The 26,534-nt window shown below is 38.1% G+C and overlaps 1 protein-coding gene and 1 pseudogene across 14 annotated transcripts in view; one reads left to right on the forward strand and one right to left on the reverse strand.

Annotated features, from left to right (window-relative positions):
- Nucleotides 1-26,534, forward strand: part of MAST2 (microtubule associated serine/threonine kinase 2) — a 229,012-nt gene that overhangs the window by 58,250 nt on the left and 144,228 nt on the right. The gene's annotated exons all lie outside the window — the stretch shown is intronic.
- LOC101051754 (SAP domain-containing ribonucleoprotein pseudogene) lies at nt 23,562-24,189 on the reverse strand (annotated as a pseudogene).

Consider the following 26,534-nt stretch of genomic DNA (forward strand, 5'->3'; position numbering starts at 1 on the left):
TTAATTACACCTTTGTCAAAAATCAATTGACTGGGCCGGGCACGGTGGCTCAAGCCTGTAATCCCAGCACTTTGGGAGGCCGAGGCGGGTGGATCACGAGGTCGAGAGATCGAGACCATCCTGGTCGACATGGTGAAACCCCGTCTCTACTAAAAATACAAAAAATTAGCTGGGCATGGTGGCACATGCCTGTAATCCCAGCTACTCAGGAGGCTGAGGCAGGAGAATTGCCTGAACCCAGGAGGCGGAGGTTGCGGTGAGCCGAGATCGCGCCATTGCACTCCAGCCTGGGTAACAAGAGCGAAACTCCGTCTCAAAAAAAAGAAAAAATCAATTGACTATATAGTGTAAAGGCCTATAACTGAATCTTTATTTTGTTCCATTGGTCTGTTTTTCTTGATGCTGATATTATGCTATTTGATTATTATAGTTCTGGAAGTCTGGAAGTCAGTAGTTTAAGATCTCCAACTTCATTTTTTTTTCCTCAAAGTTATTTGGCTATTACAGGTTCTTTGCATTTCATATGAATTTTAGAATTAACTTGTCAATTTCTGCCACACACACACACACACACACACACCCACACACCCTGCTAGAGTTTTGATTGGGATTGCATGAATCTGCAGATCAATTCGGGGAGAACTGACAGTATTGAGTCATGTGATCTGTGAACATAGTACATTTCTCCACTGAAAAAGTCTTTTTTTTTTTGAGACGGAGTTTCGCCCTTGTTACCCAGGCTGGAGTGCAATGGCACGATCTCGGCTCACTGCAACCTCCGCCTCCTGGGTTCAGGCAATTCTGTCTCAGCCTCCTGAGTAGCTGGGATTACAGGCACGCACCACCATGCCCAGCTAACTTTTTGTGTTTTTATTAGAGACGGGGTTTCACCCTGTTGACCAGGATGGTCTTGATCTCTTGACCTTGTGATCCACCTGCCTCGGCCTCCCAAAGTGCTGGGATTACAGGCTTGAGCCACCGCGCCTGGCTGAAAAAGTGTTTAATTTCAGTTATATTTTGTAGATTTTGGAGAATAGGTCTTATGAATCTCTTATCAAATTTATTTCTATTTCATTTTTTGATGGTATTTTAAATGTCATTGTTTTAAAATTCTTAGTTTCTGATTGCTTGTTGCCAGTGTATGGAAATATAAATATTTCTTCATACTGGTTATGTAGCCTACAACCTTCCTAAATTCACTTATTAGTTCTCGTAGCTTTTTTTTTTTGTTGATTACGTTAGATTTTTAAAATGTGGATGATCATGTCATCTGTGAATATAGTTTTACCTTTTTCTTCATAATTTAGGTGCAAATATTATTTCTTTCTTTTCCTTGCTTTATTGTAATGTCTAGAAGCTCCAGTGCTGTGCTGAGTAGAAGTGATAAGAGTTGGCATTCTTGCCTTGTTCCTGATCTTAAAGGGGAAAATACTCAGTCTTTAACTCTAGGTTTTTTTTGTAGATGTCCTTTATCAAGTTGAGGAAATTCCTTTCTTAGCTGTTGAGAGTTTTATCCAGAATGGATTATGTATTTTGTCAAATGCTCTTTCTGCATGTATTGAGATGGTAAGGTTTTTCTTTTTTAATCTGCTAATTTGGTGAAATATTGATTCCCTCCCGCCCCATTGGCTGACTTTTAAATGTTCATTCAACCTTACATTTCTGGCATTAACCACCTTTGGTCTCAATATATCATTTTAATGTATTGTTGGTTCTGATTTGCTAAGACTATTGAACATACGTTCTTGAAGGATATTGTTTGGTAATTTTCTTTTTTTGTTAGACCTTTTATCAGGTTTTGGAGCCATGATAATGCTGATCTTATAAAATGTGTTGGGAAGTATTCCCTCCTCTAAAATATTTGAGAAGAGTGCATAGAATTGTGTAGTTTTTTTTTTTTTTTTTTTTCCAATATGTGGTAGAATTAATTATTGAAGCCAACTGGACCTATAATTTACTTTGTGGGAACATTTTTAAACTGCAAATTCAATCTCTAGTAGATATTAGGAAATTCAGACTTTCTTTCTTTCTTTTTTTTTTTTTTTTTTTGAGACGGAGTTTCGCTCTTGTTACCCAGGCTGGAGTGCAATGGCGCGATCTCGGCTCACCACAACCTCCGCCTCCTGGGTTCAGGCAATTCTCCTGCCTCAGCCTCCTGAGTAGCTGGGATTACAGGCACATGCCACCATGCCCAGCTGATTTTTTGTATTTTTAGTAGAGACGGGGTTTCACCATGTCGACCAGGATGGTCTCGAACTCTCGACCTCGTGATCCACCCGCCTCGGCCTCCCAAAGTGCTGGGATTACAGGCTTGAGCCACTGCGCCCGGCAGGAAATTCAGAGTTTCTATTTTTCTTCAGGAGCTTTTGTAATTTATTTCTTTCAAGGAATTTATCCATCATCTGAATTGTGAAATATATTGGTTTGAGAGATATTGCTTATCTCACTTTTTTTTTTTTTTTGGCGGGGTTGGGGGTGGTGTCTCACTCTCTCAGCCAGGCTGGAGTGCAGTGGTGTGATCTCAGCTCTTTGCAACCTACGCCTCCTGGGCTCAAGCCATTCTCCTGCCTTAGCCTACCAAGAGCTGGGATTACAGGTACCCACCACCACACCTGGCTAATTTTTGTAGTTTTAGTAAAGATGGGGTTTCATTGTGTTATTCAGGCTGGTCTTGAACTCCTGCACTCTATTTTACAATAAAACTCATTTTAATTTTAAGTTTTCTAGCCCTTTAAGACATAGGAGATGTGTAAGGAATTCGAATTGAATGATAGAATTGTAGTTTCTATAAATGTTTTGAATTAGTTATGTCAATGTTTGAGTTAAAAGGACTCCCTTGTCTTTTTGGGCATTGGAATGTGACTGCGTGTCTTTAATAGGGTTTTAGTTTTGTTCGTTAGCAAATGATGAAGAAAACAAAACTTATTCTAAAAGCAGACTACAAAGGGATATAGAAGTGATTTTTTTTTTTTTTTTTTTTTTTTGAGACGGAGTCTCAGTATTGTCATCCAGACTGGAGTGCAATGGTGCAATCTCAACTTACTGCAACCTCTGCCTCCCAGGTTCAAGTGATTCTCCAGCCTCAGCCTCCTGAGTAGCTGGGACTAGGTGCATGCCACCATGCCCAGCTAATTTTTGTATTTTTGGTAGAGACAGGGTTTTACCGTGTTGGCCAGGGTGATCTTGAACTCCTGACCTCAAGTGGTCCGCCTGCCTCAGCCTCCCAAAGTGCTGAGATTATAGGTGTGGGCCACCGTGCCTAGCCAATGTTTTACTTTTAAAAGGTGTTTGGAATTTTCCTTGTGTGTGTTTTATTTTTCTAAATAAATTAAAAACAATTTTTTTTTTTTTAAGAGACAGAGCCTGACTTTGTTACCCAGGCTGGAGTTCTGTGGCGCAATCATAGCTCGCTGCACACAACCTGGAACTCCTGGGCTCAAGGATCCTCCTGCCTTAGCCTGCCAAGTAGCTGGGATTATAGGCATGTGCCACCATGCCTGGCTAAACATTTTATTTTTAGTAGCGATGGGATCTCACTGTGTTGCCTTGGCTAGTTTTGAACCCCTGGTGTCAAGCACTTTTCCTGCCTCGGCTTCCCATTGGCCTCCCAAAGTACTGTCATTACAAGTGTGAGCCACCTCACCTGGCCGGGAATTTTTTTGTTTTAATGTCATAAAATTTATATTATAAATGAAAGACATAAAAATGCTATTAATTAATTTTCCATCTATGATTGTTTATAACTTTTTCCTAGATTTTGTTTTTTTCAGCTTTTGTTTTAGTGTTCAGGTTTGTTACCTGGGCATATTGCATGATGCTGTTGTTTGGATACAAATGATCCTGTCACCCGAGTACTGAGCGTAGTAGTCAGTAGTTAGTTTCTTAACCCTTGCCTTCCCCTGACTCTAGTAGTCTCCAGTTTCTGTTCTTGGTGTCTTTATGTCCATGAGTGACCAGTGTTTAGTTCCCACTTGGAAGTGAGAACATGCGGTATTTGGTTTTCTGTTTCAGCATTAATTTATTTAGGATAATGGCCTACAGTTACATCCATATAGCTGCAAAGGACATGATTTCTTTGCTTTTGTGCATGTGTAATATTCCATGGTATATATGTACCACATTTTCTTTATCCAGTCCACTGTTGATGGGTGCCTAGGTTGATTCCATGTCTTTCCTATCTTGAATAGTGCTGTGATGAACATGCGAGTGCATGTGTCTTTTTGGTAGAGTGATTTGTTTTCTTTTGGATATGTACCCAGTAATAGGATTGCTAGGTTGAATGGTAGTTCGTTTTTAAACTCTGAGAAATCTCTAAACTGCTTTCCAGAGTGCTGAACTAGTTTACATTCCTACATTACATTTATACTGACAGTGTATATGTGTTTGCTTTTATCTGCAGTCTTGCCAGCATCTATTCTTTTTTGGCTTTTTATAATAGCCATTTTGACTGGCATAAGATAGTATCTCATTGTGGTTTTATTTGCATTTCTCAGATGGTTAGTGTTGTGGAGCATGTTTTCATGTTTGTTGGCTGCTTGTATGTCTTCTTTTGAGAAGTGTCTGTTCATGTTTTTTGCCCATTTTTTAATGGGGTCATTTGTTTTTTGCTTGTTCAATTGTTTAATTTCTTTGTAGAGTCTAGATATTAGACCTTTGTCAGATGCATAGTTTGCAAATATTTTCTCCCATTCTGTAGGTTAACTCTATTGATAGTTTATTTTGCTGTGCAGAAACTCTTTAGTTTAATTAGGTCCCACTTGCCAATTTTTGGTTTTGTTGCAATTGCTTTTGAGGACTCAAGTCATAAATTATTTCCCAAGGTTAATATCTAGAATGATGTTTCCTAGTTTTTTTTTTTTTTTCTTTCTAGGATTCTTATAGTTTGAGGTCTTATGTTTAAATCTTTAATCCATCTTGAGTTAATTTTTGTATGTGGTGAAAGATAGGGCTCCAGATTCATTCTTCTGCATATGACTATCCAGCTATCCTAGCACTGTTTATTGAATAGAAGTTCATCTCGCCATTGCTTATTTTTGTTGACTTTATTAAAGATCAGAAGATTGTTGGTGTGTGGCTTTATTTTTGGGTTCTGTATTTTGTTATATTGGTCTGTGTGTCTGTTTTTGTACCAGCTTTTTTTTTTTTTTGTAAACACTGTAGCCTTATAGTCTGAAGCTGGGTAATCTTTGCAACTTTGTTCTTTTTGCTTTAGATTGCTTTGGCTATTTGTGTTCTTTTTTGGTTCCACATAAATTTTAGAATAGTTGTTTCTAGTTCTGTGAAAAATTACATTGGTAGTTTGATAAGAATAACACTAAATCTGTAGATTGATTTGGACAGTATGACTGTTTCAACAGTATTGATTCTTCTAATCCATGAGCATGAAATTTTTTCCTTTTATTTGTGTGATCTGTGATTTCTTTTAGCAGCGCTTTAGTTCTTATTGAGATCTTGTACCTCTTTGGTTAGATGTATTCCTAGGGTGTTTTTTTTTTTTTTTTTTTTTTTTTTTTTTTGTAGCTATTGTAAATGAGACTGCATTCTTGATTTGGCTCTCAGCTTGAATGTTACTGCTATAAGAATTGCTACTGATTTTTATACATTGACTTTATATCTTAAAACTTTAATGAATCCATTTATTAGTTCCAGGAGCCTTTTGACAGAGTCTTTAGGGTTTTCTAGGTATAAAATCATATTGTTTGTGAAGGTAGTTAGACTTCTTTTGCTGTTTGGATACCTTTTATTTCTTTCCTTTGCCTAATTGCTGTGGCTAGAACTTTCAGTACTCTGGTGAGTAGGAGTGGAAGGAGTGGGCCAGGAGTGGTGGCTCACTTCTGTAATTCCAGCACTTTGGGGAGACTGAGGCAGGTGGATCACGAGGTCAGGAGTTCAAGACCAGCCTGGTCAAGATGGTGAAACCCTGTCTTTTTTTTTAAACAAACAAAAAAAAGGAGTTGGAAGAGTGGACATCCTTGTCTTGTTCTAGTTCTCAAGAGGAATGTTCCAGTTTTTCTCGTTCAGCATGATGTTGACTGTGGATTTGTCATAGGTGGCTCTTATTTATTTAGAGATATGTTCCTTTGATGCCTGATTTGTTGACGGTTTTTAACATGAAGGGATGGTGGATTTTATTGAAAGCTTTTACTGCATCTATTCATCTCATTTCGTTTTTTCTACTTGACCTAATAGAAAAAATTTTCAGCCCTACTTGAATTGAATTACCTGAGCTGAGGGACTGAGATTGCTCCTGGCAAATAGAATGAATGGATTGTTTTTTAACGGGGGTAAAAGCTCCAAACAGAAATGTTTCTGAGATGTCGGGGCATTTTGGGAATAAAGTAACATACATTTATAAGGAGAAAGTAAAATGAAAATATAGGAATTTACTTTTTTGTTCTTTTATTTAGCCTTTTAAAAAAATACTTAAGGATGCATAGGAAGTCGCAAAAATAGTTCAGATCCTATGAACCCTTCACCCAGCTTTCACCGATAGTGTCATCTTATATAGCTATAATACAATATCAAAACCATGAAAATGGCATTTGTACAATATCATTAACTGGATTATAGTCCTTATTTGGTCTTTACATGTACTTGTGTATGTTTGTGTTTTGTGTGTGTATACCAGTCATACAATCACATCCCATGAATAGATTTGTATAATGGCCGCCACCACAATCAATATACAGAACAGTGCTGTCATTACAAAGGAACTCACTTAGGCTGCCCTTTTATATTTGCACTCTTACTCTGTCTTAATGTTCTTGCAACTACTATTGTGTTCTCCTTCTCTATGTGAGTATTTTATATATATATATATATATATATATATATATATATATTTTTTTTTTTTTTTTTTTTTTCCCCTTTTGAAGCAGGGTCTCACTCTGTCACCCAGGCTGGAGTACGGTGTTGCAGTCATGACTCACTGCAGCCTCCACCTCCCAAGCTCAGGTGATATTCCTGCCTCACCCTTCCGAGTAGCTGCGATCACAGGCACAAGCCACCATGCCTAGCGGATTTTTTTTTTTCCTTTTAATTTGTAGAGATGGAGTCTCACTATGTTGCTCAGACTGGTCTTGAACTCCTGGGCTCAAGCAATCCTCTTCCCTCAGTCTCCCAAAGTGTTGGAATTACGTGGTGAGCCACTTTGCCTGGCCTTTATGTGAATATTATATAAATGGAACCATACAGTATATAACCTTTTGAGATTTGTGTCAGTAATTATAATGTTTTTGAGAGCCATCTAAATTGTTGCACCCAGTTTTTTCCCTTTTTGTGTGTAGTATTCCATTGTATAGTCACATATTATTTGTTTATCCACTCACATGTAAATGGATTTTATGTATTTGTTTTTTGAATCTGCATCATCACTGGCAATGGATTTTTTTTTTTTTTTTTTTTTTTTTGAGACAGAGTTTCGCTCTTGTTACCCAGGCTGGAGTGCAATGGCGCTATCTCAGCTCACTGCAACCTCCACCTCCTGGGTTCAGGCAATTCTCCTGCCTCAGCCTCCCAAGTAGCTGGGATTACAGGCATGCCCCACCATGCCCAGCTAATTTTTTGTATTTTTTAGTAGAGACGGGGTTTCACCATGTTGACCAGGATGGTCTCAATCTCTTGACCTTGTGATCCGCCTGCCTCGGCCTCCCAAAGTGCTGGGATTACAGGCTTGAGCCACCGCGCCCGGCCCGGCAATGGATTTTTTTAAAGCTGTTAACTTTTTTTTTTAATTGGAAAAAAATTTTTTTTTTTTTTTTTGAGATGGAATCTTTGTCACCCAGACTGGAGTGCATTGGTGTGATCTCGGGTCACTGCTACCTCTATCTCCTGGATTCAAGTGATTCTTATACCTCAGCTTCCTGAGTAGCTGGGATTACAGGCACCCACTGCTAGCTGCCACCCACTAGAGATGGGGTTTCACCATGTTGGCCAGGCTGGTCTTGAACTCCTGAGCTCAGGTGATCCACCTGCTTTGGCTTCCCAAAGTGCTAGGATTATAGGCATGAGCCCCCATGCCCTAAAGCTATAAACTTTTAAGGGTTTTGTATGTATTCTAAATATAAATTCTTTGTGGGATATGTGGTTTGCAAATAACTTTTCCCAGTCTGTTCTTTGTTTTTTTTTTTGTTTTTTGTTTTGAGACAGAGTTTCGCTTTTTCGCCCTGGCTGGAGTGCAGTGGCACGATCTTGGCTCACTGCAACCTTTGTCTCCTGGGTTCAAGCGATTCTCCTGCCTCTCAGCCTCCTGAGTAGCTGGGATTACAGGCACCTGCCATAATGCCCAGCTGATTTTTGTGTTTTTAGTAAAGACAGGGTTTCACCATATTGGCCAGGCTGATCTTGAACTCCTGACATTGTGTCCTTCCACCTCAGCCTCCCAAAGTGCTGGGATTACAGGTGTGAGCCACCATGCCCAGCTGGTTTTTAATTCTTTTTTAACATAGTGTTTTGCACAGCAAAAAAAGTCTTTAATTTTGTTTAAAAATGTTTTTCTTTTCTTTTTTTTTTTTTTTTTTGTCAGAGTCTTCCTCTGTTGCCTAGACTGTAATGCAGTGGCTCGATCGCAGCTCACTGCATCCACCGCCTCCTGGGTTCAAGTGATTCTTTTGCCTCAGCCTCCCAAGTAATTAGGATTACAGGTTCATACTACCATGCCTGGCTAACTTTTGTATTTTTAGTAGAGACAGGTTTTCACCATGTTGGTCAGGCCGGTATTCAGCTCCTGGCCTTGAATGATCCACCCACTTCAACCTCCCAGTGTACTGGGATTACAGGTATAAGCCACTGTGCCCATCCTAAAATTGGTTTTCTGTTTCTTAAAAAAAATTTTTTCTTACTGCCTTTATGTGTACAGTCTCTTTTCGTTTTCAGTCAGCTTTCTGAGGTTGAAAAATGTCTTTAATTTTCATGAAGTTCAGATTGTATTTTTGGTGTCATGTCTGAGAACTTTTCACCTATTCCTAGGTTTTCTCCTAAGTGTTCTTCTTTTTTTTTTTCAAAGACGGGGTTTCACCATGTTGGTCAGGCTGGTCTTGAACTCCTGACCTCAGGTGATCTGCCCACTTTGGCCTCCAAAATGCTTGGATTACAGGCGTGAACCATCCTATGTGTTCTTATAAAAGTTTTTTGTTTTACATTTTACATTTAACTCAGGATCCATATGGTGTGAGGTGTAGGTTAAGCTTATTTTTTGAATTTAGCTCATGGTGTCCAGTTGTTCTAGTATAAGTTGTTGAAAAGTGTGTCCTTCCTGCATTGAATTACTTTACCACTTTTGTTGAAAATTAATTGGACATATTTAGGCCGGTTGCGCTGGCTCACACTTGTAATCCCAGCACTTTGGAAGGGCAAGATGGCGGATCACTTGAGTTCAGGAGTTGGAGACCAGCCTGGCCAACATGGTGAAACCCCGTCTCTATTAAAAATACAAAAATCAGCCAGGGATGATGGTGCATGCCTGTGATCTCATCTACTTGGGTGGCTGAGGCAAGAGAATCACTTGAACCCAGGAGGCAGAGGTTGCAGTGAGCTGACATCACACCACCACCACTGCATTGCAGCTAGGGTGACAGTTAGACTCTGTTTAAAAAAAAAAATCAATTGGACATATTTGTGTTGTTTATTTTTGGGTTCTCTTTTCTGTTCAGTTCACTTATGGGACAGTCCTTCTGCCAATACCACAATGTCTTGATTACTGCTGCTATGTAGTAAGTTTTAACATTGGGTAGAGTGATTCCTTACACTTACCGTTCTATTTCAAAATGGTTTTAGTGATACTTTTTTTGCTTTCTACATAAATTTTAGAATAAGCTTTTTTATATCTACAAAAAGTCTTGCTGGGATTTTGATGGGAATTACATTAAACCTATAAGGAAATATGAGATAAAGGAAAAACTAAACTTACACCTACTCTCACACCCACCACAACACAGGACACATCTGACACCACATTTGTGGGTTTTTTCCGCCCCCTGCACACCAAGCAGCTCTCCAGCAGACACAAGCTGGATATCTTATAATTTAACTAAACTTCAATACTGCATGCCTGGAATGAGCATCAGATCCCACAGGCTAAGGCTCTGTCCTACAAGATTGCCCCTACTTCAGATCCAGTTTCATTCCTGGAGTGGTTTTACCTGTTCGTTTGACTGACCAATTATAAATTGGATACAGATCAACAACCAGATGAAGAGGCACATAGGGCGAAGCATGTGGGAAGGAGCATGGGGCTTCTGTGCCCTCTCTGGGCTAACCATCCTCCGGGTACCTTCATGTGGTCAGGAACCTGGAAGCTCTCTGAACCCTATAGTTCACCGATTTTCATGGCGGCTTTATCACATAGGCCTGATCCCCTTCCCAGAGGATTGAGGAGTGAGGTGGAAAGTTCTAATTTTCTAATCATGGCTTGGTCTTTCTGGTGCGCAGCCCAGTTCACTTCATTAGAACAAAAGGCATTTCAGTCAGAATTTTTATTTCTTTGTCTCACTTGAGTGTGAGCTTCTTGAAGAAGACAGTTCTGAAGATACAGGGCTTGGTACACAGCAAACTTGTAATTAATATTTGAGGCCAGGCATGGTGGCTCACATGTTTAATCCAGTGCTTTGGGAGGCTGAGGTGGGAGGATTGCTTGAGGCTAGGAGTTCAAGATCAGCCTGGGCAACCTAGCAAGGTCCTATATCTAAAAAAAATAAAAATAAAAAAAATAATATAATAATAGTAATTGTTGAGCAAATATTTAAATGAATAAGCGGAACAAATATGTGGCTTCATCTCAAATGAGAAGTCTAGGGGAAAACCTTTTCAGACAAGATATATTGTAACTCAAGTTGAAGTGACAAATGTGAGACTATTTACAATTGCACGTGCAGTTGCACATGCGATTTTGGTATCAAACTTTTTGTTTCTTTTCCTTTACTTGCATGCCTTGTAAGTTTCATGTTTTACTAACAAGACACTTTATTCTTTGAGGGTTACATATCATTTGGTTTGGTTTGCTTCTGTATGTTGAAAAAACATGTTCTGTCTTTTGAAAAGATACCATTATCTAATTGGTTTTAAAAGTTGGGAGAATTCTAAATCATAGGTCACAATAAGTGAGCAATTATACTGAGGAAGAGCAAAATAAACAAAAAAGAATTGTGGAACCATGTTTTGTATATAAGTGGAGTGAAGTTATCCTTTAGATCTGATTTTTTTCTGTGAGTATGCTTGAATGTATATGTCAAGAGGTTAGTGGATTGGGCTGAGCTGGGGAGGAGATGTGTATCTTATGTAGGAAGTATAGTTATTTTAAATAATACTTTAGCAAGGGAATTAGTACTTAAAGTTTAAGTGTTCATATTGCCTTAATGCTAGCATAGCTTTTTCATCAATATGTTCAATATCTCAAATATTAAATTTGCATGAAAAAGTTCTCCCAAACCTCTAATCCTTCCCTGTTTTATTTTTCTTCATTGCATTTATCATCTTCTAACATAATGTGTATTTTATGTATTCATTTTTTAATTTAATGCCTGGTTATATCCACTTGAATGTAAGCTTTAAGAGGTCAGGGATTTTTATTTATTTCTATTAACAGTTGTATATCTAGTCCCATGATATCATCTGGTACATAGATAATACTTAATTTGTAAATGAATGAAAGGATTACTTTTAAAATATAGTGATTTCTAGGAGATTGGAATGAGGAATCTTAATCATAAGCCTAGCAAATGATAAAATATGATCCCTATGGGATAGCAGGAAAATCATTGTCTTTTTACCCTGAGGAGCATACTTGTCCTTTATAAAAGGCCTTTCTATTTGGAAGGAATTTATTTTATTTGATTGACACTCTGTTTAAACAACAAACAAAAAAGAATCCTTTGTTGATAAGCTATATAGGCTGTAAAGATTCCAGGTTCTGTGCTTTGTGCTGGGTGGAGCACCACTGTGATGTGCCTGGTGAGTCTCCTCTGAGACTGTGCAGGACTTAGATTTTGTAATTAAATTGTTTTTTTTTTTTAATTTATTTTTTTGAGATGGAGTCTTGCTCTGTTGCCCAGGCTGGAGTGCAGTGGTGTGTCTCGGCTCACTGTAACCTCTGCCTCCTGGGTTCAAGCGATTTTTCTCTCAGCCTTGTGAGTAGCTGGGACTACAGGCATGCACCACCATGCCTGGCTAATTGTTGTATTTTTAGTAGAGATGTGATTTCACCATGTTGGCCAGGCTGGTCTCGAACTCCTGGTCTCAAGTGATCCATTCACCTCAGCCTCCCCAAGTGCTGAGATTACAGGCATGAGTCACTGTGCCAGGCCTAAAGTTGTGTTTATTTTGCTTGGCTTGCTTATCTTGTGAAGAATCTTACAGCTTTCCACATAGGGCTAGTTATATTTTACTCACTCACTGATACATGAAAGGATAATTTATGTTGAGGAAATGTATAGATATAGCCTATTCTGAGAATTTATGTATTTACTTATATTTCTGTAAGGTATTCGACTTTTTATCTAGTCATTGGCTGATAGTCTTCTCATACTAATAACATATAGTAGAGAAGTTGATGAAAATTCTTTTATTCATCTGTTCATGGATAAGAAACCCTAATCTATCTGTTCTTTTTAGTTAAAGCTGAATGTTCTAGTAGGAAACATGGGTTCAAGTTTCTACTATACTGTTTCTGAGCAGGTTATGTCTCCTTGGGTCCTAATTTCTCCAGTTATAAAATAGGGCGTTTGAGGTAAATTAGCACATTCACTTTGATAAAAATTTATCTGGGCTGGGCATGGTGGCTCATGCCTGTAATCCTAAGGCAGTGGGATGCTGAGGGGCAGATTACTTGAGGCAGGGAGTTCATGACCAGCCTGGCCAACATGGTAAAACCCTGTCTCTACTAAAAATACCTACCCCCCCCAAAAAAAAAATTAGCTGGGAGTGGTGGCGGGTGCCTGTAATCCCAGCTACTTGGGAGGCTGAAGCAGGAGAATCACTTGAACCTGGGAGGCAGAGGGTGCAGTCAGCCAAGATCACACCACTGCACTCCAGCCTGGGTGACAGAGTAAGAATCCATCTCCAAAAAAAATTTTTTTTGAAATCTGAAGCAAGAATGAATACATGTATGACCATTAGGGTAATTTTTCTTGGTAGTCCTTAGGTCTAAAACCTTCCCTTCCTGTCTGCTGTTTACTAGCTTAACTATTCCTCCTGTTTCATATTAGAGTCCATCATCAAGTATAAATTTTACTACTCCTGGCCAGGCATTGTGGCTGACACCTGTAATCCCAGCACTTTGAGAGGCCAAGGCGGGCAGATCACCTGAGGTCAGAAGTTTGAGACCAGCCTGGCCAACATGGGGAAACACCATCTCTACTAAATATACAAAATTTAGCTGAGCATAGTGGCAGGTGCCTGTAATCCCAGTTACTCAGAAGGCTGAGGCAGGAGAATCGCTTGAACCTGGGAAGCGAGGTTACAGTGAGCCAAGATCACACCATTGAACTCCAGCCTGGGCGACAAGAATGAAACTCAGTCTCAATAAAATAAACATCTTACTACTCCTCTCAACTCCTGCTATTATCTTTGTTATTTTCAGCAACCAAGTAGAGGGATTCATTCAATACTATCCTGGTATAGTTGTTTGACCCCATTGTCATTTCTAATCCACTTAGCTCTCTGCCTTGTCATACCTCTGAATTATTCCTTCACTAAAATCATAACTCTAGGTAACCTCTTCACTACAACCCGATAAATTTTTTAGCTTCCACATTTTTATTCTTAAAGTATACCAGTTCTCAGACTTATCAGCACCTCTATTAAATCTTTTCTTCCTGTCTTTTAATCTTTACTTTCCTCCCCTTTTAGCTTAGATTCCATTGTTACTCTTTCTAGTTCATGTCATAAATTGTTTGCCCCATTTTTTGGTCAATTTATCTGCTAAAGCTGTCTGGTAAAACTTTGCCTTTGAATACCTGTAGTCTACTGAAGAAAACCACACAATGGCCTATAAAATGATGCTAAATGATGTCAGTCAGTCCTCGACACTGCTTATCAATTCTACTTTTTGTTCAGCATATTTTCTTATTCTTTACATTATCTCTGTCAGTTTTTTTTTTTTTTTGCTCATCTCAAATTTGGAATCTCCTTGCTTTCTGCTGATTTCCTTTTCATTTCATGGAGAAAATAGCTATAATGTGGAAGCTTCTTTAGCTTCTTTACCACTAAAGTTACAAATATTTTGTTACCTGTACCTGCTTTTTTTTTTTTTTTTTTTTTTCCAATCTGTTGTTGTGGAGGAAATATTTCTTCTTCTATCACTGTTCATGCTCTGAATCCCCTCCCTTCCTTTGCAAGAATTAACTCTTTTTTTGAGAACTTTGGCTGCAAAGGGCATGGATAGTTAAACGGAAGCTGGAAGAGTTGTCTGGATTCATTGTCTGTATTTTCTCATCTCCTACTCATTGGAGTTGGGCTTCTGCTCCTACCACTCCTTCACTCCTGAAACCATTCTTGCAGAGGGTACCAGTGACTCCAAGTTGGTTAAATTGGACAGCATTCTTTTTTTTTGAGACAAAATCTCAAAAAAAAATATTTTTTCCCCGAGTATTTACATTTGGGGTTGGCTACACATCTCGATTTCATTTTTACTCCTGTTTGTGTAAAGATGAAAGCCACTTTCTGACTTCCTGATGTTTGATGTCCCGACATGATATTTGTCGTCTAGTTTTAATGCCTGGCCACAGGCCCCAAAGTCTCCATAGTGAACCAGATTGCGTGGTTTCGTATGGAAAGGCCCATCTGCAGAAGAGGCTCCGACTCAAGCATGAGGACCCAGACTCTAGGAGGAGCTTTCAATTTGGACCTGCTTCGAGGATAGAGGTGTTGTTCCTAGGTAGGAGGCTGCCTCCTTGGGAGGAAGGAAAAATCACTGCAGTAACCTGTGGTCTTGACAACCAGCCTTTGATTGCAAAGGGCAGGGGATGCAGCTGGAACCCTTGGCAAGGGCTGAGGAACCGCAACCCCATGCCCTTAAGTAGGGACCTTCTGCAGCCTCCAAGTCGGTTAAATTGGACGGCATTCTTTTCTTTTTTTTTTTTCGAGATGGAGTCTTCCTCTGTCACCCAGGCTGGAGTGCAATGGTGTGATCTTGGCTCACTGCCCCCTCCGCCTCCCGGTTTAAGTGATTCTCCTGAGTAGCTGGGAGTACAGGCACCCACCACCATGCCCAGCTAATTTTTTAGTATTTTTAGTAGAAATGGGGTTCACCATTTTGGCCAAGCTGGTCTTGAACTCCTGACCTCAGGTGATCTGCCCACCTTGGCCTCTCAAAGTGCTGGGATTACAGACATAAATCACCACACTCTGCTCAGATGGCATTCTTTAATGATGGGTCTCTGGGCAGCGTTTGTTCAGTTCGTGACTCTGCTTTTCTTGGCTTCTTTAATAGCATTTGCAGTCTTGATTTCCTTCTACCTCTCTGGTTACTCTTCTTCTGTATCCTACAAATATTATTGTAACATTAAACAAATAAAGATTTATTATCTTACAGAGAAAAATGCAAAATTTGTATAAATTTTTAGAACAAAATAGGCTTTAAGGAAACCAGGTTGTGGCAGGAAATTTTGAGCAGGTCACACACTACTGTGTTAGATATACTGAAAAAAGTTGTGTCTCATTTGTGCATGTTTCATAAATCATTCTTTTCAACAATGTTCTAAGGTAGATGGTTATATTCCTGTTTATCCACAAAGGATTTGAGGTGGGGAAGGATGGGATGTGCTCAGGAAACAGTGCCTTGTTCTTTCCAATTGGAAGGCTAAGTTACAATAAGGTACTATTGAAGATAAAATCTTTTGTTTCCATGTTATGGGATGCATTGAATGCCAAGGGGAGAAGTTTTTTACTTAATTTTTTGGATAGTGAAGACTGATTGAAGTTTTTTTTTTTTTTTTGAGATAAAGTCTTGCTCTGTTGCCCAGGCTGGAGTGCAGTGGCACGAATGGCACTTCTACTTGAAGCCTTTTTGTAGGCTTCCTAATATAATGAATTAAGCCTTCCTTGACATTCCTGTAGCACTTTATCATACCTTTGATGTAGCATACTTCTCATGTTGTATCATAATTACTTGTTTATATTTGGCTTCCCCATTGGATTTGAGCTCTCCTAGAGTAGGATTGTAAGTTTATGGGTAATGTTGATTTTGGTAATTTTTCCTTATCCCTATCTCAGTGGTTGACATGATAAGTGATTCTTCAATTAGTAAATGAATAGAGAGTTTGCATTTTGAATCTTTTGTCTGAATAGCTTCTTAGAAAGCATCATTTTTATGTTTTTACCGACTATAGTGTTGAATAAATTAGAAACCATTCTTACTTCCTCTCTGCTGATACATATATTTTAGTTAGTTAAACCTATTTTGATAGAGGGGTTCTGTGACTATAAAGGCCTGTTACTTTGCAGACACTCATACAGTGTATAGCATACCCTGTGCAAATCAGCTGTCTGTTCAGGTCTTGTTTGTTTTCCCCATAGACATAATCCAGCCGTTAGTTGTTTAAAGCAGCAGATGGGAGAAGGAATCCGTGGAGATGTGGATTTATTAGCTCTTACAATGAAAGACCATACTGGTTATGCTAAGGATTAGAAGATTTTTGCTGAATGAAAGGGACATGGATCCTGTTTTTTTTTTTGTTCAGTTTTCAGCAGTATAGCAATCTCTTAAGACTATAATCGTAAGAAGACCAGAAAAAGATATTGTAAATAGACTCTCCTTCAAGCCCTAGACTGTTGGTTGCGGCCGTCATAATTATAGGAGGGACAGCTTTTCTTCCTTGTTGGGTGTCGACTGAATCTGGCCTTTAGTTATTGCTATATTTACACCTTAGGTAGTACAACTGGCTGATTGTGTTCTTTATACATACCTTTATCTGTCATATTAGGAAATTTGGATTCATATCTACTGAATTTTGTTGGAGAGTGAGTAATTATTATAGCATGTCTTATAGTTTGGAAAAAATGATTGTATTTAATTTGTTTAACCCATTTCCTAAAAATACTGTGCTGCCTTCAGAAACAATTTTGTGTGTGTGACATATTAGAAAGATAAGCAAACTTTCCTTTGTGTTTACTAAGATTCTGACAATTACCATGAAGTTGTAAAGTTTAAATGTTGCTTATGGAGTGTTTAAGGGACAGAATCATATCATGAGAACAATTTTTTACTCTTAAAATCTAAAAGATTATATATTTTGCGCCATGAATTAAGAGACAGAAGCATCTTTAAACTTGGCTGAAGTGCTACTTTAAAAATGGCAGCCAAAAACCAAAGAAACAATTCTTGAGATTATTAAATCTTGGATAAAACCAGACTTTTTCATGCTGTGCCCTTTTAGAAGTCTGGGGGAATGGGGAGCGTTTCCTGTGACAGCACTGTAAGCGATGAATAGATGAATGAATTTGTCCATGCTCAGAACTCACAACACGTGTACTAGCCCCCTCTCACACATAAAAGAGCAGGGAAACCGATCTTAGTAGTGATTTAGCTCCTGAAGAAAGAGGCTTTCGTTACTGTCCAAGAAGTGAAGACCAGCGAGTCTAGTGATAAAGAAACAAAAGAGCCCCTGCCAGTATCGAAAGAATCTGACATTTGCTTTGTCTGTACAAAGGATGAAAGGAATTTTGCCGACTTAGTCAAAACAATAACTGGTTTTATATCAGTTTGAGTCTAAAATACAGGCATCAGAATAATATGTTTTTCTTTGTATTTCTGAAGAATTGTCATCTTTTTAAAAACGTGTGTGGAGTGGTTTTGTTTCTGGAAAGGAAAACGTGACATGGATTTTATAAGCTTAGTAGCTGTAGGTGGATACTCTCTTGTTTGCTAAACCTTTTTAATACACAGCGAAGTCAGAATATCAAATATTGGAATTTTTCTCCCTGGAACCTTTTGTTCTTTTCTTGGCACTTCAGATAATTTCAACCAAAGGGGTATGCATGGAAATGAAAACAAATATGAAGTCTTTCCGCTGTTTGGCAGTGCTTCAGATAAGATGTACCTGTACTCCTGTGAAGAAAGATGTGACTCTGATTTGAGGCAGTGATTGTATACTTATGCTGGACGAAGGGAGAACTGGTTTAGTGGAACAGTGGGTTAGTGGTGTACTGAATGAATTGTTTGCCTCTTTATCCAGCAGTAAGGAGGCACTAGTAGTTCACTGTCTGGGGAGTGGCTTTTTTTGTCTGATATCTATTATGGATGATTCCAGTATTCTGAGAAGGAGAGGGTTACAGGTGAGTAAAAGAAAACCTTTTTCACGGGTCTCCTTCCTTTTAGTGTCTCTTGTAAATGTACTGAACAGGTTGTTATAATTTCTTTAATTCATTTGAAGTAGTAGGCAGGGTGGAGTGCAGCTAAGCTCCTCTTTATTCTTTGAGGTATAGTTATAATTAGAGAACTTATCTAAAATCTTGCTGTTTTGATAGAAAAATGCTGCTTGGGCTTATTTACACTGTATTTAGTGAACAGAGCAATTAAATCAGACCTGTATGGAATATAAGCCTAATTTAGGACATTAGACATTACTGCTGACAGATTGTTTACAGTGAACATATTCTGTTCCTGACCACCATGCTCGGCTGCCCCCCATTAAGTCACATGTATGTGTAGTATATGCTTGATTCTATATATAGTTTTAAGAACTTTTCTAAATTATTACTTTGCATATATACCTTCCATCCACCTATTGTCTGTCTTTCTGCTTACCTACCTACCTGCCTACTTATTTACCTACCTACCTATCATCTTTTCCTTCTTAAATCTGTGGTAGTTTGTTAGATGAAGAGGTATGTAAGATATAACAATGAGTGAAAATAGACTGATAGGCAACCTTCAACTGAGTTTTAATGAATATCCTTAGCACTAAAAGGACGCATGCCAGATTTGATGATTATTATTTTCATGCTTTGTGGATTATCTCATCTTAGTCTTATTAGCAAAGAGCAAACCAGCTTCTGTTTAGTCTATCACTGAATGTTTTTGAGAATTGACATAATGAAGATTCTAGTGTAAATCACTGAGCTAATCAATCAACCTGTGATGTTCTAGTCGTGAAATGTAGCTATTTTTCTGGTTTTGTTTATTTGACATTATTTATAAAGCACTTTTTTTCAGTACAGAGCGCCTAAGGTTTTTAAAATTATCATGAATTAACATTATTTTAGTTTCTTTAAAGTTCTCAGAAAGAAAATTTATAGGATTAATAAACTTTAAATTTAAACAAATTGTATTTTTCTAGTTATTATATGTACTTCTTTTTGATGGTGTTGTAAACATTTAGAGCCCATAGGGAGCACCCACTGAGTCTTTCACAGTTGTCCAGTATGACCAGGGCTTTAAAAGTCCATAACATAAACTCCAGTGCCTTATACTGGATTTTCCCTGTTAGCACAATTGATTCAATGAGACTCCTCACTTGATTTCTTGGGGGTGATTTTGAGAAGTATTTATACAGTACTGTACTCAGATGACCTCTCACAAGTAGTGATACATATTCAAGTAGCTGCTAATTAAAAATGGCTGGCTCTATAAGCCCATTTAGTTGCATTGCTTATTTATATCTTTATTTCTGTTTAGTTGCCAGGATTCATAAAGGGAATTGTATTTGTTGAATGGGAAATATTTCCTGTTTTGTGTTAAATCATTTATTTTCTTCCTGGGGCCTGAGTCAGTCTCTAATATCTGCTACCTTGTTTATGGATGTTCTTCCTCTTGAGTCTTTGTTTCTATCTAGCAGGAACTCTAAACTGCCAGATTACACAGCACTAGAGGATCTTTTCCTACAGACTTATACTTAAAAAAATTATCTCCCTATTTATTTTATCTTTTTTTTTGAGATGGAGTCTGACTATGTTGCCCAGGCTGGAGTGTGTGTGCAGTGGTGTGATCTTGGCTCACTGTAACCTCCACCTCCTGGGTTCAAGTGATTCCCCTGCCTCAGGCTCCCAAGTAGCTGGGATTATAGGCGTGTGCCATCACAACCAGAGTAATGTTTGTATTTTTAGTAGAGACGGTGTTTTACCACGTTGGCCAGCTTGGTCTTGATCTCCTGAAGTCAGGTAATCCGCCCACCTAGACCTCCTGAAGTACTGGGATTACAGACTTGAGCCATTGCACCCAGCCTATTTTTAAAAAATAAACTTTAAGGTTCATTCTCCGGAAGATTGCTTTGGAACATTCTAAAACAGAGCTAATACTTGAAAAGCAGCAGTTTAGATGGTTTTAAATGGTTATATTATAATGTAAAGCTTTAGAAGTAAGTTTTATTGATAGATTTACATAAATAAACACACAAAGGTAAAGTGTGCTTGGTAGTAAGGTAGTCTACTTGGTAACCTCAGATTTCAAGTTGAAAATCCATATAAATATTTGGCCTCACTAATTGTTTTTTGGTGAAATAGATTTTCTAAAACTTTTCCAGAAAATTAGCTAAGACATAGCCTACTTTGATACCTCCAAGTTTCTCTGCAGTTTCTTGGGAGGTGGCAGAATAGTAAATAGTACATTTAAAACTAGTTCCATGAGAACAAAGACTTTGTCTATTTTGTTCAAATTATAGTTCTGCCATGTTCTAGTCATATAACCATGGCCAAATTTTATTTCATTTCTGTACTCCACTGGTATATTGAGAGTAGACAGTGGACGCAGGGGCTGCAGCAAAAAGACCAACTATGAGACTGTTGTGGTTAAAAAAGGCAAGAAATAATAACAGATTGGATGGGTGATAGCAGTGGAGGATATGGAGGACTTTTATTGGCCATTTTTACAGATAAATGAAACTCAGTAGCTTCCTCAAGGACAGACAAGTAGGTGTATTGGCAGGCTAGGTATATAAGTTAGGGGACTCTGAACTATAAGTAACAAAAATTTTGATTCTGAGTAGTTTAAATATTAAGTAAATGTACTGACTCACAACAATGAAGTCCAGAGGTTGGATGAGTTTCAGAGTTGGGTAATCTGGTGTCTTTGCTCAGCTTCATTGCTGTTGTGTCTTCCTCTGTGTTTTGGCCTCATTCTCAAGCTTGCTTTCTATATGGTAGAAAAAGAACTGTGGTGGTTTCAGGCTGCACAGTCACACGCTACAACATCCCTACATCTTAATGGTAAAAGGACATCTGGGAGATTATCTGTGAGCATCTTTTCTTTGCATTAGAGGAGGCTCCTTTGGTGTAGGAATTGATGTTGTTTTGCTTGAAAAGCTGTTCAAGTTGGGTCTTTTTTTGTGGTAAAAATTGGCTTTCATCTTACATCTACTTTTGAAGCATCTATACGTGGAGAGGCATTTGAGATTGAAGTTCCTTGTGAATTGAAGGAGGTGCTTTTATATTTGCCCTATTTCCTTATCAGTTTTATGGGGGATGATTTTATTTTAACTTTGAAAGGTCAGGGACTAGTCACCATAAGCAAATTTTTGTTATCAACTCTCTTAGTGCTATCATTTCCGCATTATTTGCCCATAAAGCAGATGTAATAATCAGTCTTCATTGTATAGAGAGTGGAATTTCCCAGGTTCTGAATTGAAAATACTTTTTGCGTTGATAAAATTACTGCCTTCAGGCAAAAACTAAATTGTATAATGTTTTTGTGCACCCGCCTATCCCTTCTTGCTTTTTGCCTTTGCTGTTCAAACATGAGAGTACTTAGAGTGTCATTGTTCAGGGGCACTAAATTATTTTGGAGGATATATGACAACATAATGCGTGCTGGGAAGCATTATAATTCAGAAAGCCTTCTTGGGACTTTTTTTATTTTGCAAATTTTGACTCAAATTATCGTCACCTTACAAAATGTGATTCAGTTAATTTTTAGTCTTTAAAAACAAAATCTTCAAGAGCCACGTAGATTTCAAACATTACATTTCTTGAAATTTCATTTTTAAAAGGATGATGACATGGATAAAAATATAACCTAATTATTTGCTTCTGTTGTTCTACATTTAATTGTTCTTTTCTGTGGGAAGTTTGATAAAGGAAAAATTTCAGTTTGTACTCTTCAGTTTTTATTAAGATATTTTCATCAAGTCAATAATTTAGATGACTTTGAAGGTTAAGTAATTTATCTCACTCATCCCTCTTCTGTGCCCTATCTCTTATATATATTTCTATTCTGTGTTGCAGCTACACCAGTCTTGTACATTTTTTGTTTTTTTTAGTCATTTTTTTCTGAAATTCCCTCATTCCTGAACATTTCTATCCTCCTATCAATCTTCTGATCATCCCCATGCAGTTAAGACCTAAGTACCTAATTTTTCAAATATTATAGTCATTATGGATGACTCCAGCATCTTAATAGACAGGGATAATCAGTCTAACCTCAAATCTTTAGAATTTCTTGACTGTCTGGAGTCTCTTTTAACGACACATTCCTATAGGCTCCAGGTATTCTGTAGAGGGAATTGTTTGACTCAGAAATCTTATAGTAATTTACAGTTACATCCCTTGATCAACTCTGAATTAAATTCTGGTGGTCTCTATGTAAACCTAGATTACAAATTGGTGGTCTGCAGACTACTTCCTATAGATATATTTTATTTAGCCACCTTTGGATATTTAAAGAAAAATTGACCAACACAGTCCCCACCAGTCCCCTTTTGTTTTATTCTCTGCTGCTTTATATATTTACTGAATTTCATCGATTCTAAGATTTACATCTTTTTACTTTTTAATAGCTTTGAAATAGTGGGGTAACTCTTCATGGTGTGTTATACTTTAATTGGCAGGGCTTATTTTTGTTTTGCATTTTAAAAAGTTTCTTACTGTTACATAAAGTAATAGTATCTTTTGCGATTGATAGTTATTCAAATTTGATAAAGTACAGCCTATTATCTTACTGGCCCATTAAAGCATTTGAGTTTGCAACACTTATGTCTCAATCTAAAGACCTCTACCTTTTTTTTTTTTTTTTTAAAGCTCTCATCCTTTCCTTTTTCTAAAGTTTTGAAGATCTCTGTTCCTTTGATCCCTTTTTTCATATATATATTTTATTTTATTTTGTTTTCTTTATTTATTTTTTTTGAGACGGAGTTTCACTCTTGTTACCCAGGCTGGAGTGCAATGGCACGATCTCGGCTCACCGCAACCTCCGCCTCCTGGGTTCAGGCAATTCTCCTGCCTCAGCCTCCTGAGTAGCTGGGATTACAGGCACGCACCACCATGCCCAGCTAATTTTTTGTATTTTTAGTAGAGACGGGGTTTCACCATGTTGACCAGGATGGTCTCGATCTCTTGACCTTGTGATCCACCCGCCTCGGCCTCCCAAAGTGCTGGGATTACAGGCTTGAGCCACTGCGCCCGGCCTTCATATATATATTTTATTAAGCAACGTAATCAAAAACAGGAACACACAACCTTAAAGGTGAAACAGCAATAAGTCAAACGGCTGCTGCAGTTCACGGATGTACCCGGGGTACGTGCTCCCTCATTGCGAGGCAGGATGTAGGCACATGACTGTGCATTTAGGTATATATGTGACCAAGAAGAATCAGAGAAATGGAAAACACTGGAGAACTGAAAGTAACAAGAACTTTTCATCAGGCAATCCCAAAGTGCTCTGCTCTTTTCCTCTTCTTTACCTCTGTATCCTCTGTGGTTCTAGTTCCAGCTGAACTTGTGACAATTCCAAATTGTTCTTTCCTCTTTTTTAGTTTCTCATCATCTTCAGACTTTCTGGAGATTGAAGAGACATTCAAACCAAATCTTTGAGCTCTTTCCTTCAGCTTATCCAAGTTAACCATAGGTTTGTTATCAGATGACAGACCTTTTGTTGGAACTGAAGAAATCCCAAACCTAGCTGCCTGAGCAGCTTTCTTACTCTCCAAGTTCACAGGTACATTGAATCGTTTGGCTTTCTTCTGCATTCTTTCAGTCTGTGGTATTTCAGATGTAATTTTCACTACTTCTCTGCTGCCACATCAACAGTTTTTTCAAGAGGTTCTTCCTCTTTGACAGGGAGCTCTATAGGCTTTGTTTCTGCTTCCTCTGTTTCATCTCCCAGTAATCTTCTTCATTTGCCTCTTCTTCAGCATGTTCTTCAAGATATGCCTGGAGTCTATGGATAAAATCTTGCTTTATTCCCTTAGTCTGCAAACCACGAGCAAGACATTCTTGCTTTAGTTTAGCAAGCTTCAGCTTATGGAGCTCCACTGTCTCAGTCACCATCTTGTTACCCCTCACTCCACTTTTTTTTTTTTTTTTTTTTTGAGACAGTTTCTCTCTTGTCGCCCAGGCTGGAGTGTAATGGTGTGATCTCGGCTTACTGCAACCTCCGCCTCCTGGGTTCAAGCAATTCTCCAGGTTCAGCCTCCTGAGTAGCTGGGATTGCAGGTGCCCGCCACCACGCTTTGCTAATTTTTGTATTTTTGGTAGAGATGGGCTTTTGCCATGTTGGCCAGGCTGGTCTCGAACTCCTGACCCCAGGTGATCCACCCACCTTGGCCTCCCAAAGTGCTAGGATTACAGGCATGAGTCAGTGCGCCTGGCCTTTGATTCTTTTTATACCTATTTGATGTGCCTTTCTATATCATCTGATATTGTTTTATTTTTTCTCAATTAATTTATTTGAGGCATGTGACATTTATGAATTTTTTATTATGTAACCACTTTCCCATATTGTAGGTAAACCCAACTCAGGAATAATGTATGATTCAGTTTTATAAAATGCTCATGTATGTAATGTAATTTTCTATTTTTTATCTTGTATTTGGTGAGGTATATATTTTTAAGAGTTTGTCCATTTTGTGTTATTTTGTTATTTATTGAGAACAATTTGTTTATATATGTATTTTAAATCTTTGCTGAATTTGTTCTATTCCTCTTTGGATTTCTAATATTGGGTATTAAGACTCTTTTTTTTTCATGATCAAATATCAGTGGAACGCTGGGTACAGTGGCTCATACCTATAATCTCAGCACTTTGGGCGTTCCAGGTGAGTAAATCACTTGAGCCCAGGAGTTGGAGACCAGCTTGGGCAGTATGGTGAGATGTCTCTACAAAAAAGTTTTTTTTAATTAGCTAGGCGTGGTGGTACACACCCGTAGTTCCAGCTATTTGGGAAGCTGAAGTGGTAGGATCACTTGAGTCTAGGAGGTTGAGGCTGCTGTGAGCCATGATTGTGCTTCTGTATTCCAGCCTGGGTGACAGCAAGACCTTGCCTCAAAAAAATGAAAATAACAACAACAACAACAAAAATTCAGTTGAAGACTTTTGTTGTTAGTTTTTCTAGAAACCAACTATGCCTTTATTTCAACCTTTTCATATCAATTTCCTTTTGGTATATTTTACAAATGGCATATAGTAGGTTTTCTTAAAAAAAAAAAAAAAGTCCTGTTTATAATGATGAATTTGTCTCTTTACCTTTATTATGATTAATGATATATTTGGACTTGTTTCTGCCATACTATTTTTTGTGTTCCATGTCCTACATATCCATGCCTTACTTTTTTTACCCTTTAAAAATATTGGTAGAGTTTTTTGTTTTCTTATTTTCTTTTACTATTTCTACTGGTGTGTTAGAACAAATTCAAACTTTTTAACCCCCTCCTAAATACTACAAGTACTCCTTATCTCATATTATCTCCCCAAACTTATTTGGCCGTGTAATCAAACTGAGCTGAAACAGCCCAGTTTAAAAAATAACAGCAACAAAACCATGAAATTCACAGCAACCAGAGGTGACCCAGTTTACCTGAGCCAGCATCATAAGAAAGTTCTGTTTTAACCCTATAAGGAGAATAACTTTGTAATGAATAATCAGTGTTTCGTTTCCTGTTTTGCCTTCTTTCACTGTTGTAATTTATACCTTTGAAAACGGTGTTATCATCAGTAATGGATTCTGAGTAGGTCCTAGAATGTTCACCACTCTTACCGTCACCCCAAGCAGTGTTATTTATATTAGTTACACTAAGTGGGTTTAATTATGAGTTATATAATCTTTTAGTGGTAGAGAATACCTTTTTTTCCTCCTCCTTCTTTTTTTTTTTTTTAAAGGCAAATTCTCACCATGTTACCTAGGCTGGTCTCAAACTCTGGGCTCAAGTGAACCTCCTGCCATGGCCTCCAAAGTATTGGGATTACAGGCTTGAGCCACTGCATCTTGCCTCCTTGATTTTAAATGTTAATTGAAAAGTTATTGTCTCCAAAACCCAGTTCTCTATCCACTTCCAATGGAGTGGATTATTGGGTTATGTTTCTTAGAGTTTGTAATTTCCTTCTCTGGGAAGAGTGCTGCTACTGCAGTGGGGATCAATATATATTATGTATAGTGTGAGAATTCAATAGAAAGTGAGCCAGATTCAGAGTCCTAGGGAAGGAGCTGTCTCAGGCAGAGACAGCTTTGACCCATAGTCATCCCCATGCTGGTGACTGTTGACATAAAGGACAAGGACCAGCCTTGTGACTGTTGGCTTGCATATTTACTTGTGGGGGTAGCAGTTTGGACACTTGGCCTTTGTTTTTTCGTTGGAAATATTTTATGGCTTTAGTCATTGTGAATAATGAGTTGTAC

This window comes from Saimiri boliviensis, chromosome 11, assembly GCF_048565385.1.
Source record: "Saimiri boliviensis isolate mSaiBol1 chromosome 11, mSaiBol1.pri, whole genome shotgun sequence".
Classification (NCBI taxonomy): Eukaryota; Metazoa; Chordata; class Mammalia; order Primates; family Cebidae; genus Saimiri; species Saimiri boliviensis.